Source organism: Lepus europaeus, chromosome Y (genome assembly GCF_033115175.1).
Source record: "Lepus europaeus isolate LE1 chromosome Y, mLepTim1.pri, whole genome shotgun sequence".
NCBI classification, from domain to species: Eukaryota; Metazoa; Chordata; class Mammalia; order Lagomorpha; family Leporidae; genus Lepus; species Lepus europaeus.
In genome coordinates this window covers 29,198,953-29,212,132 of record NC_084851.1, presented here as the reverse complement: position 1 = coordinate 29,212,132, position 13,180 = coordinate 29,198,953, and the positions used below count along the sequence as shown (strand labels likewise).

Genomic DNA, 13,180 nt, shown 5'->3' with positions numbered 1-13,180 from the left:
TGTCCTCCTATCATGGGAGTAGTCAGAATTTTTCAAGACACACCTTTCATAACATCAGATTCAGGACCTAATAGCCCCATAAAGACACAGCCTTTTCAATATTGGGTATTTCATATTGGGTATTGAGTTCCGATCTGACATTAAAGGCATACCCACCTTCAGATCAAAGCCAAAAAATAAAATTAAATCTAAGGAATTATATTGTGCGGCCGGTGCCATGGCTCACTTGGCTAATCCTCTGTCTGCAGTGCCAGCATCCCATATGGGTGCCAGGTTCTAGTCCCAGTTGCTGCTCTTCCAGTACAGCTCTCTGCTCTGGCCCAGGAAGGCAGTGGAGGACCCGCATTGGAGACCAAGAAGAAGCACCTGACTCCTGACTTCGAGTCAGCACAGCGCTGGCTGTAGTGGCCATTTGGGGAGTGAACCAATGGAAGGAAGACATTTCTCTGTCTCTCTCTCTCTCTCTGTCTATAACTCTGTCAAAATAAAATAAAAAAATCATATTGCCTGGAAAAAAATAACAATGTAGTAGAACTCAGAGTTCTGGTTAATAGGACTGATCAGAAATTCTGATATCAAAATATTTCACTATATTACTTCAAAGCTCCAACGGCTATAAAGTTTGAGTATGCCATATTATTTACAAACCTTGAATCCATGCAAAGAGAATAGGGTATGGTTTTGCAAATTCACATGCATATAAAGTTTCATAGGATGATATTGTAGGTGTTGACATTGCAGTGTAGCAAGTTAAGCTGTTCCTTCTGAGGTTAGCATCCCATATAAGAGTGCTAATTTGAGTTTACAGCTGCAGCATGATTATGATATAGCTCTCTGTTAATATGATATGGTATGTGATCCCTTTGTTAATTTGAGAAACTCAAGTAAATGTAGGAAATAATTCCTATAATGTTATTTTGATGAGATATAGTCCTCTTTGTTCACAAATGATTTTAAAATCATTTAAAAACAACAAAATTATCACAGCATTGGTTTTAGGAGTATTACAATTCAGGCATAGAATCCTTGCACTAAGCTTTCAGCTAGCTCCTCTCCTTTGCTGCATTAAATTAGGTTGCTAGGCTGGTGTTTTGGTACAGCAGGTTGTGCTGTAGCCTGCAATGCCAGCATCCCATGTGAGTGATGGTTTGTGTCCTGGATGCTCTGTTTGCAATCCAACTCCCAGATTATGTGCCTGTGAAAGAAGCACAAGAAGTCCCAAGTTCATAGGTCCCTGTCACCCATGTGGGAGACTCAGAGCTCCTGGCTACTGGCTTCAGTCTGGCCCAGTGCCAGTCCTTTTGCCATTTGGGGAATGAATAAATAGATGAATTATCTCTGTCTGTCACTCTATATATCTCCACTTTTTGAAGAAATGTTTTTTTAAAAAAGAATTGGATGAGAAACATTTCTTTTGAATTCACAGTCAAAAATAAAGATAATTGTTGTAATATAAATCAAGGAAACGCCACATCATATAATAGTTTAAATTTCAAAATAGGAACCTTGTTATGAACATAGGCTTTGGGGTTTGTAAGGACTTTCTGAGGCACTGAGCATAGGGGTGTAAGGGATTTGAGATATGAGAAGTTCATGTGTTCACGAGTGCTTTATGTGCACAGTAGGGAATCTAATGCTATGTTAGGGCATGCATTCAAACAGGCTAGCTCCTTGGAAGGAGGAAGAAGAAACATTTTCCATATTTGGACTAAGTAGGAACATTCCCATCCCCCCACCACCAGATTCCTAACTTATGGGTTCCCTAGCCCTACATTACCCTCTCTGAGACCATCAGCCAAATCCTGTTGGAAAGTTTGGGCCAATGGTTGCTCCATTTCCTTTTGAAGTTCAGTGATGATGACAATAGATTGTGGGCCCAGATTCACAGCATCTATTCAGTGGACTTCAAGAGAACTGGAGGAGATTCATGGAAGGTTGTATTTGCAGAACCATCTCTAGTGTGATGGCATTGCTTTTGTGGGAGATAAAGACAATGAATTCTTTAAGGATATGTGAACCAGGAAAATGAGAACTATAATAGGAATAAAAAGGCCCCATGAGATTCCAAATTAACCATTTAAGTGCCTATAACAGAGTCCTCCACCTAGTGTCATAATTGAGATTTTTGTTCAAATAAATATACACCTTAATGAGTTTTAAGCTTTTTGAGCTGTTTTCTACCTTTTGAGAGTTATTTATCCAAAAGCAACACATTTTCTTGAACAAGGCAAAAGTACCTCACCTGCCTTAGCTTATAGTGTTGAGGGCATAGCAATTTTTTTTCAGATTTATTAATTTATTTATTTGAATGTTGGAGTTACACAGAGAGAGAAGGAGAAGCAGAAGCAGAAAGAGAGAGAGAGAAAGGTCTTTCATCTGCTGGTTCACTCCCTAATTGATCGCGATGGCCAGAGCTGTGCCGATCCAAAGCCAGGAGCCAGGAGCTTCTTCCAGGTCCTCACATGGTTGCAGGGCCCCAAGGGCTTGGGCCATCTTCTACTGCTTTCCCAGACCACAGTAGAGAGCAGAATTGGAAGTGGAGCAGACGGGACTCAAACTGGCAGAGGATACAGCAATTTTACAAAACTACCTTTACCAGTGATTTGATACTTTTTTGTGGTGCCTTGATTTCCTTGACCATAATCTCCTAGGATGCCTAGAATTCTAAGGAGAAATGTCAGCCAGAAATATCCTTGAAGCATTTCTCTTTTTGAGTTTATATTGATACTATTATATCCTTGCTTTAAAATTAAGTAGAATAAATTATTTTGGATTTATGTTTTTGCCACTTATATGTATTTATTTGTAAATTAAATTGACAAATTTCATTTTAGAACTTTTAGAAGTATTTAATAGTATTTTAGAATTATTTTTCAAAATAAATCCTTTGCTTGAAAGTTAATAAATTCTATAAACTTACAAATTTATACTCAGAAAAATTATAATATTATATATAAGATTATATGTGAATGACTTTTTCATTTTTATTTTGTCTTTGAATTATTATCTATATATATCATCATTCTCTCATTTTATGCCATCTCTAGGACAAGACCAATCTTTTTTTCCAAAATTATTTGAAATGCAGTGGCACAAAGGGAGACACATATACACACACCTACATAGAGAGAGAGAGAGAGAGAGAGAGAGAGAGAGAGAGAGAGAGAGAGAGAGAGAGAGAGATTTCATCAACTGGTTCAGCACACAAATGAATGCAATGACTGACTCAGACCAATTCCAGGAGCCTGGGAACACATCTGGGCCTCCTCTGTAGGTGTCAGTAGTCCAAGCATTTTGGTCATCTTCTTTTTCCCTCATTACCAGGGAGCTTGATTGGAAACAGGTCTGACAGAACTGGAACGTGTACTCTGATATGGACTATTGGCAATGCAAATGACAGCTTAGTCCACAGTGCCAAAATGCAAGTGTGGCATAGTTTTCTTTTAATTCTTTTCTACTGACTTCTTTTCTTTTTAAATAGTAAACAAATTTCATGTATTTCATATATACAGATATAGGAACATAGCAATACTTCTCACCCTCCCCACCCTCCTCCATGCTCCCTCCATTCTTCCTCCTCTCTTTTTTATTGGTTTAATTTTAACTGTGAGATTGACAATGACCTGTCCATTCTAGAAATTGTCTAGCTAATTTTCTATTCATAAACTTTCATATGCACTTAGAATCTATTTACATGCTCATTTTCAGATGACCTTTGCTTATTTTTGAGGAATTTTGATGTAACTAAGATTTTTTTTTGAAATCCCACAACTTGCAATTTTCAATACAAGTGTCTTTATTTTAAGTTTAGTATTCACCAGGAATGATTCTATAAGAGAGTTAGAGTGGTTTTGCTTATATTCTTTGTGTGTGTCAATTTGATCAATAATTCTAACCATTCCCTATATAATTGCTTCTCAGTGTTATTACTCTTACCATTTTTACCTAGTTGTACTCACAGAAATACCAGGATCATTTTATATTGTTATGTGCATTCTATTTTTAATTCTAATTAGCCTCTCACTTTGTTGCATTCCAATGTAAATAAAAATTAAACTTTTGCAAAACATGATTAGGTTTTTTTTTTTTTACCATTTTCATTCTTGTTACCTGTTTATATCATCAACACCCTATTATAAGCCAGGTCTACTACTATAGTTAGGCCATTTTTGCTGTTTTTTGTGACATCAACAAGGTAAAAATTATCTGAATTCTTTTGTATCTATTTCATGTTCCCAAATTTTCAAAGCCTTCTTGACCCACCATTCTCAATTTGCAGGGGAATTTTCTGGTCTTTCAGAGGACTGTAAATTTTTGAACTTCCTAAGTATATCTGTAAATAGAAATATCTTTCCTTGAGATTTGCATGATTTCTAAGATCTTTGTATTATTTTTATTCATTTATCCTTATTTCCCATGTGAAATGTACTTTAACAGATTTCCTTCAATTTTCTTATCACTTTGTTTTCTCTCCTACAAAATAACAGTTCTACTAACAGTAATCACCCTGGAATTTATACTCTAGTATTAGAAATATTTTAATCTTTGCTTTGGATTGGAATTTATGAATATTGCCCAATTATGTCATCAAATAATGTGCCAGTGGTAGCACTGTGAATATTTGAATAAATTTGTTCAATTTTTAATTCTGTTGCCAATTCCTTCAACATTCAGAAAGTAACTTACCTACATTTTATATTCAAAATTTCTCAGAGCCATCTACATCTGAGGTATTGCTTTACTCTTTCAAGGACTTTTATTTTTTACTCTGTATGGATTTTTATGGAAAAATATATCCCATTGTTGTTGAAATTTTTAATAGTATACTTCTAAATTCAGGACTTGTTCCTTTAAGATCTTTTTTTAAACTTTTATTTAATGAATATAAATTTCCAAAGTACAGCTTATGGATTACAATGGCTTCCCCACCCCCATAACTTCCCTCCCACCCACAACCCTCCCCTTTCCCGCTCCCTCTCCCCTTCCATTTACATCAAGATTCATTTTCAATTCTCTTTATATACAGAAGATCAGTTTAGTATATATTATTTTTATTTATTTATTTTTTATTTTTATTTTTATTTATTTTTTATTTTTTTGACAGGCAGAGTGGACAGTAGAGGGAGCCAGAGAGAAAGGTCTTCCCTTTTGCCATTGGTTCACCCTCCAATGGCCGCCGCAGTAGGCACACTGCAGCCGGCGCACCGCGCCATTCCGATGGCAGGAGCCAGGTGCTTCTCCTGGTCTCCCATGGGGTGCAGGCCCCAAGCACTTGGGCCATCCTCCACTGCACTCCCTGGCCACAGCAGAGAGCTGGCCTGGAAGAGGGGCAACTGGGACAGGATCGGTGCCCCGACCCGGACTAGAACCCGGTGTGCTGGTGCCGCAAGGTGGAGGATTAGCCTGTTAAGCCATGGCGCCAGCCTAGTTTAGTATATATTAAGTAAAGATTTCAACAGTTTGCACCCACATAGCAACACAAAGTGAAAAAAAAATACTGTTGAAGTACTAGTTATAGCATTAAATCAAATGTACAGCACATTAAGGACAGAGATCCCACATGAGGAGTAAGTGCACAATGATGCCTGTTGTTCACTTAACAAATTGACAATCTTGTTATGGCATCAGTAATCACCCTAGGCTCTTGTCATGAGTTGCCAAGGCTATGGAGGCCTTTTGAATTCACCAATTCCTTTACATAGCCAGGTGTCCTGTAATTAGGTACTTATACATTTAGTATAGTCGCATTTTCCTGTTGAATTTATTCCTTAATCATTACATAGTACACTTCTTTGTCATTTTTAACTTTTTATGTTAAAGTCTATTTTGTCTGATATTAGAGTAGCTCTACCAACTCTTTTGATTTCTGTTAGCATGAAATATCTTTCTCCATATTTTCACTTTCAGTCTGTATATATCATCTTGGTGAGATATGTTTCTTCTAGGCAGTAAACTGGTTTTGTTTTTAATCCATTAAGTCAGTCTGTATCTTTCAACTGGAGAGTTGAGGCTATCTTCAGTCAAGGTAACTATTTACAGATAATGACTTGGCACTGCCATTTTCCCATAAATATTTATATTGTTTACTTTGGATTCCCTTTGTACTTTCATGGGGATATTTTCTGCCTTCACTTTCTTTCACAGTAATGACCATGTTTTTGTGTTTCTGTGTGTAGGACATACTTGATCATCTTTTATTAAGTCTGGGCAAGTTGTGAGAAATTCTTTCAATTTCTGTTTGTTGTGGAAGGTCTTTATTTCATCTTCATTCATAAATAAGAGCTTTGAAGGGTACCATAGTCTTGGTTGACTTTTTTTTCTCTTAAGACTTGGCATATATCTTGCCATTCTTTCTTGGGCTTTGGGGTTTCTGATGAAAAGCCAGCTATGAATTTAAGCTGAAGGTAATCTGGAGTTTCTATCATGTACAATTTAGAATATTTATGTTTTACTATGGAGAGTTTTGCTAAAATGTGTCATGAAGATCTTTTCTTCTTTTGTCTATTAGAAGCTTTTTGTGCTTCACATACTTGAATGCTACTTTCTTTCTCCAAATTAGGGAAGTTTTCTGTAATTATTTCTCTAAAAATGCCTTCTAAATCCATTCTCTTTCCACTGCTTCAGGATTACTTAAGAGCTGTATATTGGGTCATTTCATAGAATCTCATAAAACTCCACACTGTTTTTTAATTTTTCTAATTTATTTTCTTCTCTACTTTTCGTCTTACTATAATAATTCATTGAGTTGTCATCTAACATGTGTGTTATTTCTTCTGCCTCACTGAATCTGTTGTTAAGACTTCCTACCATGTTTTTAATTTGAACTATTGATTCTTTATTTCTAATATATCATTTTGATTTATCTTATAATATCAATTTCATCAGAAAATATTCATGTCATATATGGATTTCTTTAATTCATGGATTTGCTTCTGATTACTTCTAAGTAATCCTACAATCAATGTTTTGAATTCCATTTCAGGCATTTCTTCAATCTCTTCATCTTCATATTCTGGTATTGAAGTGTTGTGTTCTTTTGTGGGCAAGATGTTGTCTTCCCTATTCTTGTTTCCTGAATTGTTACATTTTTTAGGCAATTTTGGAGATACTTGATATTTATTAGTTATTTGTCCCTGTTATGGATTTTATCTTGGAATATGTCTCTGTGGCTTAGTGGAGTATCTGCTCTTTTGGTGAATATCCAGAGATAGTTCTCTTTAGTGCTCCAAGTTGAAGGAAGTGTCCACATTGAAACCAAATTTGTCTGTGTTAAATATCTTTTTTTTTTATCAGAGGGGAGGTTTGATCAGCTCTATTAGTGTAGTTCATGCTCACCTCTTATCCTCCGAAGAGACCAATGCTTAGGTGCTAGCCACAGTTGCTACACTATTCATCTATGCTGTTATAAGAACAGTACAAAGGATCTGTACAGTCCTTGGTGTGATCATGGATCCTGCAGCAGTGACCCTCACCAGGGAATCAGGGAGCCAAGAGCATGTGGAGCCATTTGCACTGACTGCCCAAAGACCAACCACACCCTGTGCCCTCCAATGCAGCCACAATGTTTTCACAGCCCCAGCAAACAGTTATGAACACCAGCACCCTGTCAATTATCCCAGAATACTTAAGTGATTCCTCTTAGCTGGTTGCTGGGCACACAGACAGAAGCTGGTACAGCCATTACATATGCCCAAAATGGTGCCTACTCTTTCTCAGCTAGTTACAGGATGCCAGTGCCTAGTGGACAGAGCAAGAGAAATGTGGTCATTTTTCCCCTCCAGGTTGGAAGGTACACTGTACCCCACAGAGCTCCAACCCAGATCAGACAAGGCTCTTCCCACAGCTTTATTGCCAATGGCTTGGGCTGCTGCAGTCTGGTCTTGCCTCACTCTCCAAACTGGTGCTGAGGCTCTTGGCTGCTGGATTCATGATTCATGTGCATCCACACACTCCACAGAGGTCCACAGTGTCCCTCTAATTTGGTTCAAAGTCTCTTACCTGAGATTGCACTCTCTTTACTATTTTTCAACTGTCTTCCCCTAGACTAGAGCAGTAATCTCACTCCCTATTCCACCATCTTGGAATCCTCTTAATAAATATTTTTAATGGGGACAGTGCTGTGGAATAGCAGATTAACCTGCTACCTGCAGTGCCAGCATCCCCTATGGGCACTGGTTTGTGTACTGGCTGCTCCACTCCAAATCTAGCCCTTTGCTATAGCCTGAGGAAGCAGTGGAAGATGGCCCAAGTCCTTGGGCCCCTGCACCCATGTGGGATATCTATAAGAAGCTCATGGATCCTGGCTTTGGATCAGATGAGCTCCAGCCATTCTAGCCAGTTGAGAAATGAACCAATTGATGGAAGATCTCTCTCTCTCTCTCTCTCTCTCTCTCTCTCTCTCTCTCTCTCTCTCTCTCTCTACCTCTCCTTTTCTCTCTGTGTAACTCTTTAAAATAAATAAATAAATCTTTTAAAAAATTCATACCATAGCTCTGCATAGAATTATTACAAACTCATTAACATAACAAGAAGATGTTTAAAGGACTAAACAAGCTGAAGTAAGCATTCATAATGGAAAAGAAAAATTAACAATGTAGAGCTGATATTTTTGAAAAAAAAACAATGAATGTGAAGTAATGCTATAAGATGTATCATTGAAATTAATAGAAAATACACAAATAAATAAAATTCTCCCAAGTGTGTACTAGAATTTGGTGTGAATATTGGTGGGATTTCAGATTGATGAAGATAGATTACAATAAATCTTACGGGAAATGAGCTTGTCACTGGGTGAGGGTGGTGGTGGGAGTGTTAATGCACACATCCAGGAAAGGTAACCAAACATAGAAGAACTTGAATAAATCACTAAATATTATATTTCAGTAAGACAAATCCATTTAAAATGTGGCAGTAAGCCCAAGAAACTCAAAGCCAAAACTGAAATATTTAAATACACAGTAGTAAACATATTAACACAAAATGCATTATAAGAAATGTTTTAAAAGTTTCTGAGGTATGGGGGCTGGCATTGTGGCATAGTGAGATAAGCTTCCTCCTAGGGTGCCAGCATCCCATATGGGTGCCACTTTGTGTCCCAGTTTTTTCTCTTGCAATCCAGCTCTCTGCTATGCCCAGAAAAGTAGTAGATGACCCAAGTTCATGGGCCTCTGTACCCACATGGAAGACCCAGGAGAAGCTCCTGGACCCAGCCTTCATATCATCCCAGCTCCAGCCTATGTGGCCATTTGGGACTGAACCAAAAGAAGGAAGACCTTCCTCTCTGTCTCTCCCTCTCTCTGTCTGTAACTCTATCTTTCAAATATATAAAAAACTTTAAAAAATTATAAGATATGAATCATAGGGTTTTTACTTTAGGTAATGTGTTTTTACTTTAGGTAATTACTCCATTGCATAATGAACTTCTACAAATCAATAGAACAAAACCTAATAACTAAACAAAAAAATGGACAAAAATATGTATGGATTGTTTTTAAAAAAGGACAAGTGAGTTTAGGTATATGTATAGAAATGCAACCTCATTGGCATAAATTAACAAAAACAATCCTGAAATCATCACTTTTACCTATCAGATTGGCAAGATTCCTAAAAGTCTGAGAAGGCTATATTGGCCAGGCTTACTGGAAAAACAAACCATCACATATATTACCAGAGAACTGGACCCAGATCCAATGATCATGACATCTACAAAAGGCAATAAGATGGGGCCAGTGCTGTGGCATAATAGGCTAAACCTCCACTTGAGGTGTCAGCATCCCATATGGGCACTAGTTCATGACCCAGATGCTCTTATTCTGATCCACCTATCTGCTTATGGCCTGGGAAAGCTGTGGAAGATGGTGGAAGTGCTTGAGCCCCTCTACACATGTGGGAGACTCAGAAGACGCTCCAGGTTCCTGGCTTCAGTTCAACCCTGCTCTGGTCGTTGCTTCATTTGGGGAGTGAAGCAGCAGATGGAGGACTTCTCTTTGTGTCTCACCTTGCCTTTTGTAACTCTGCTACTCAAATAAATAAATACATCTTTTTAAAAAATATGACAATATTTATCAAAATTATGAGTTCTTATAGTCTTTAATTCAGCAATTCTAGTTGTAGTAGTTTAATCTAGAGGTTTACCTTCACCTATGTGAATGAACATATTTCACTGATATCTATTACAGCATGTATTGCTACAAAAATAAAATTTGGAATAAGGAACCAGTTAAAAAGACTAAGGAACATCTGTATTATAAACCATGGGTCCCAAAATAATGGGGAACTGATTTAGGTAATGATATGATTGTCTCAGAGAGGGGGCACCATTCATGAGGAAGACACAATATAGCAATCAATTAATCTATAATCTATAAATTTAATGTAGTTCTTTTATTTATTTATTTATTTATTTTGACAGGCAGAGTGGATAGTGAGAGAGATAGAGAGAAAGGTCTTCCTTTGCCGTTGGTTCACCCTCCAATGGCTCTCCTGGCTGGTGCGCAGCGGCTAGCGGACTGCCCTGATCCGAAGCCAGGAGCCAGGTGCTTCTCCTGGTCTCCCATTGGGTGCAGGGCCCAAGCACTTGGGCCATCCTCCACTGCACTCCCTGGCCACAGCAGAGAGCTGGCCTGGAAGAGGGACAACCAGGACAGAATCCGGCTCCCCAACCGGGACTAGAACCCCGTGTGCCAGCGCCACAAGGTGGAGGATTAGCCTATTGAGCCGCGGCGCCGGCCTAATGTAATTCTTAATCTCAAAAAGATTTTTTAAAGATCTTGACAAGTCGAATACATGTGCAAAACTCCAGGATGAAAAGAATAAGGAGAGATGTACAGCCCTACAAACCTAGTTCTATTATCACTCAAAAACTCTAGCCCTGTGGTATACTTCAGGGAATAAGAATTCTTTCTTAAGACAAAATAGGATATTGATAAATATTGGAATCCCCTGGCATGATTGTAAGTCCACCATTTAGGGCAAGTCCAATTGAGCATGTCCCAAATTGTACATCTCCTCCCTTTATTATTCCTACTGTTATATTTAACAGGGATCACTTTTCAGTTAAAATTTAAACACCTAAGAATAATTATGTGTTAATTACAGAGTTCAACCAATAGTACTAGAACAAAACAGAAAAACACTTAATAGTCTGTGATTTTGGAACAAGCCAAGCTCATGGAGAGGCCTGGAGGTGCTGGGGATCGAACCCAGAGCCTCATGAATGCTAACCATGTGCTCTACTACTGAGCTACACCCCCAACGATATAAATCCAGTGTCCCAAGTGGGACTAGAACCCAGTGTGCCAGCGCCACAAGGCGGAGGATTAGCCTATTGAGCCATAGCCCAGGTACAGAGGGAGTTGGTACATTATAAAGAAGTTATTAATATTTCAGTGAGGATAGTGCCAAATTATATTTTGCTTGAATCGAAGTTTACAGATTTAATTTCAAGCTTACAAGAAAGATGAGATTAAATAAGTTAAATGAAACCATTAGGAAATACTCAGACAAAACTGAATACAATAGATTCTACAAAGGTATTGTTTTTTGCACTTTAAACAAACAGCTAAAACAACATCTTTTAAACAACTGGAAAGATCTAAAAGATAGTTTAGATATAATAGCATATTTGGCAATTATTACTAGTTGTTTAGCTGTAATAATGGTATTGCATTTATGTAGGAGACTGTCCCTATTTTAAGTTGCATAATGAAATATTGAGGACTGAAATGTCATAATATCTGCAACTTACCTGAAATGAGTTCAACAAAATTTACATATGCAGTTGCACACCCACTGGTGCAGAGCAAAATAATATAAATCACTAATTCTAGATTGCAGGTATGTAGAACATCACTGTATGATTTTGTTTCTTTCTGTATACTAAACTTTTCATAAAAATATTGGAAAATCAGATGGAAAACATTATATACTCAACAAATATTCAAAAACATCAACTGTTCTTATAAAAATATATTCTTGACATTTTAGGAGAAAACAAGAAAAAAGCATATGATATGTATAAAAATAAAAATTATCTTTTCTCAGATTAAGACAGAACTTCTTAAGGCACAGAATATAAGTCATGGGGCTGGTGCTGTGGCATAGCAAGCAAATCCACCACCTGCAGTGTCAGCATCCCATATGGTCACCAGTTTGAGTCACAGCTGCTCCACTTCTGATCCAGCTTTCTGCTATGTCCTAGGAAACAATGGAGGATGGTCCAAGTCCTTGGGCCCCTGTACCCACATGCAAGACCTGGAGGAAGCCCCTGGCTCCTAGCTTTGGATTGGTGCAGCTCTGGCTGTTGAGGCCAATTGGAGAGTGAACCAGATGATGGAAGACCTCTCTTTCTCTCTCTCTTTCTCTCTCTTTCTGTAACTCTGACTTTCAAAAAAATAAATAAATCTTAAAAAAGAATGTCATGAGCCAAAAGATGAATTTGATTTCACTACATTGAAAAAAAAGTAAATAAAAATACCAAAACAGGTAAAAATAAAAATCAGGACTAGAAGATATAACCTAGAAAAATTAATATCTATAGGAACTAATAAACATCAGTGGAAAAGTAGAAAAAAACACATGAAATAATAGCAGAGAAACTCACCCTCAGAAAACAAGCTCAAAATCCCATAAATGTATCTCAAGTTATGTGATTATGGTAGTATCAATAGAAATTTGACATTATCACACAGATTGGCCAAGAATAGGAAAAAAAAAACATGGTAGTAGTTCAAGGAGATTGAAATTCCTATATGATTCTGGTGAACTGGCTATTCTGAAAACAAATTTGACAGTTTCAGGAATGCTGAAAACTGGCATACCAAAGCACTTAAGCAATTCCAATTCCATAAGATTCCATTTATGACAAAAAAAACTATTCTTTTTGTGCTATCTGTAACTACAAAAATTAGAAATCACTCCAAAGTCAATCAACAGAGATTAGGTAACAGAATACAGATCTATTCATACTATTGGATATGAATACAGCAGTAAAAACAAAGAATACTCTTTGTAGCAACATGGAAAGTTTACAAAATGTATTTCTAACAAGCTGAGAAAAGACTAACAAAGTGCCATGGTATTCTTATTAACTGAAAAAAAAAATGAAGAAATCCAAACTATATACCAGCCCTTCAATGTTCTATTGTAAAGGTACGGTAGGAAGCACAATAGTGACACCCAA

General features: G+C 37.3%; 1 non-coding gene across 1 annotated transcript; it reads right to left on the bottom strand.

Moving 5' to 3' along the window:
- Positions 1-11,180: 11,180 nt before the first annotated feature.
- On the bottom strand, positions 11,181-11,252 carry TRNAA-AGC (transfer RNA alanine (anticodon AGC)). Its single transcript has one exon. It is a non-coding gene; the product is annotated as a tRNA-Ala (tRNA).
- Between the last annotated feature and the right edge of the window lie 1,928 nt (positions 11,253-13,180).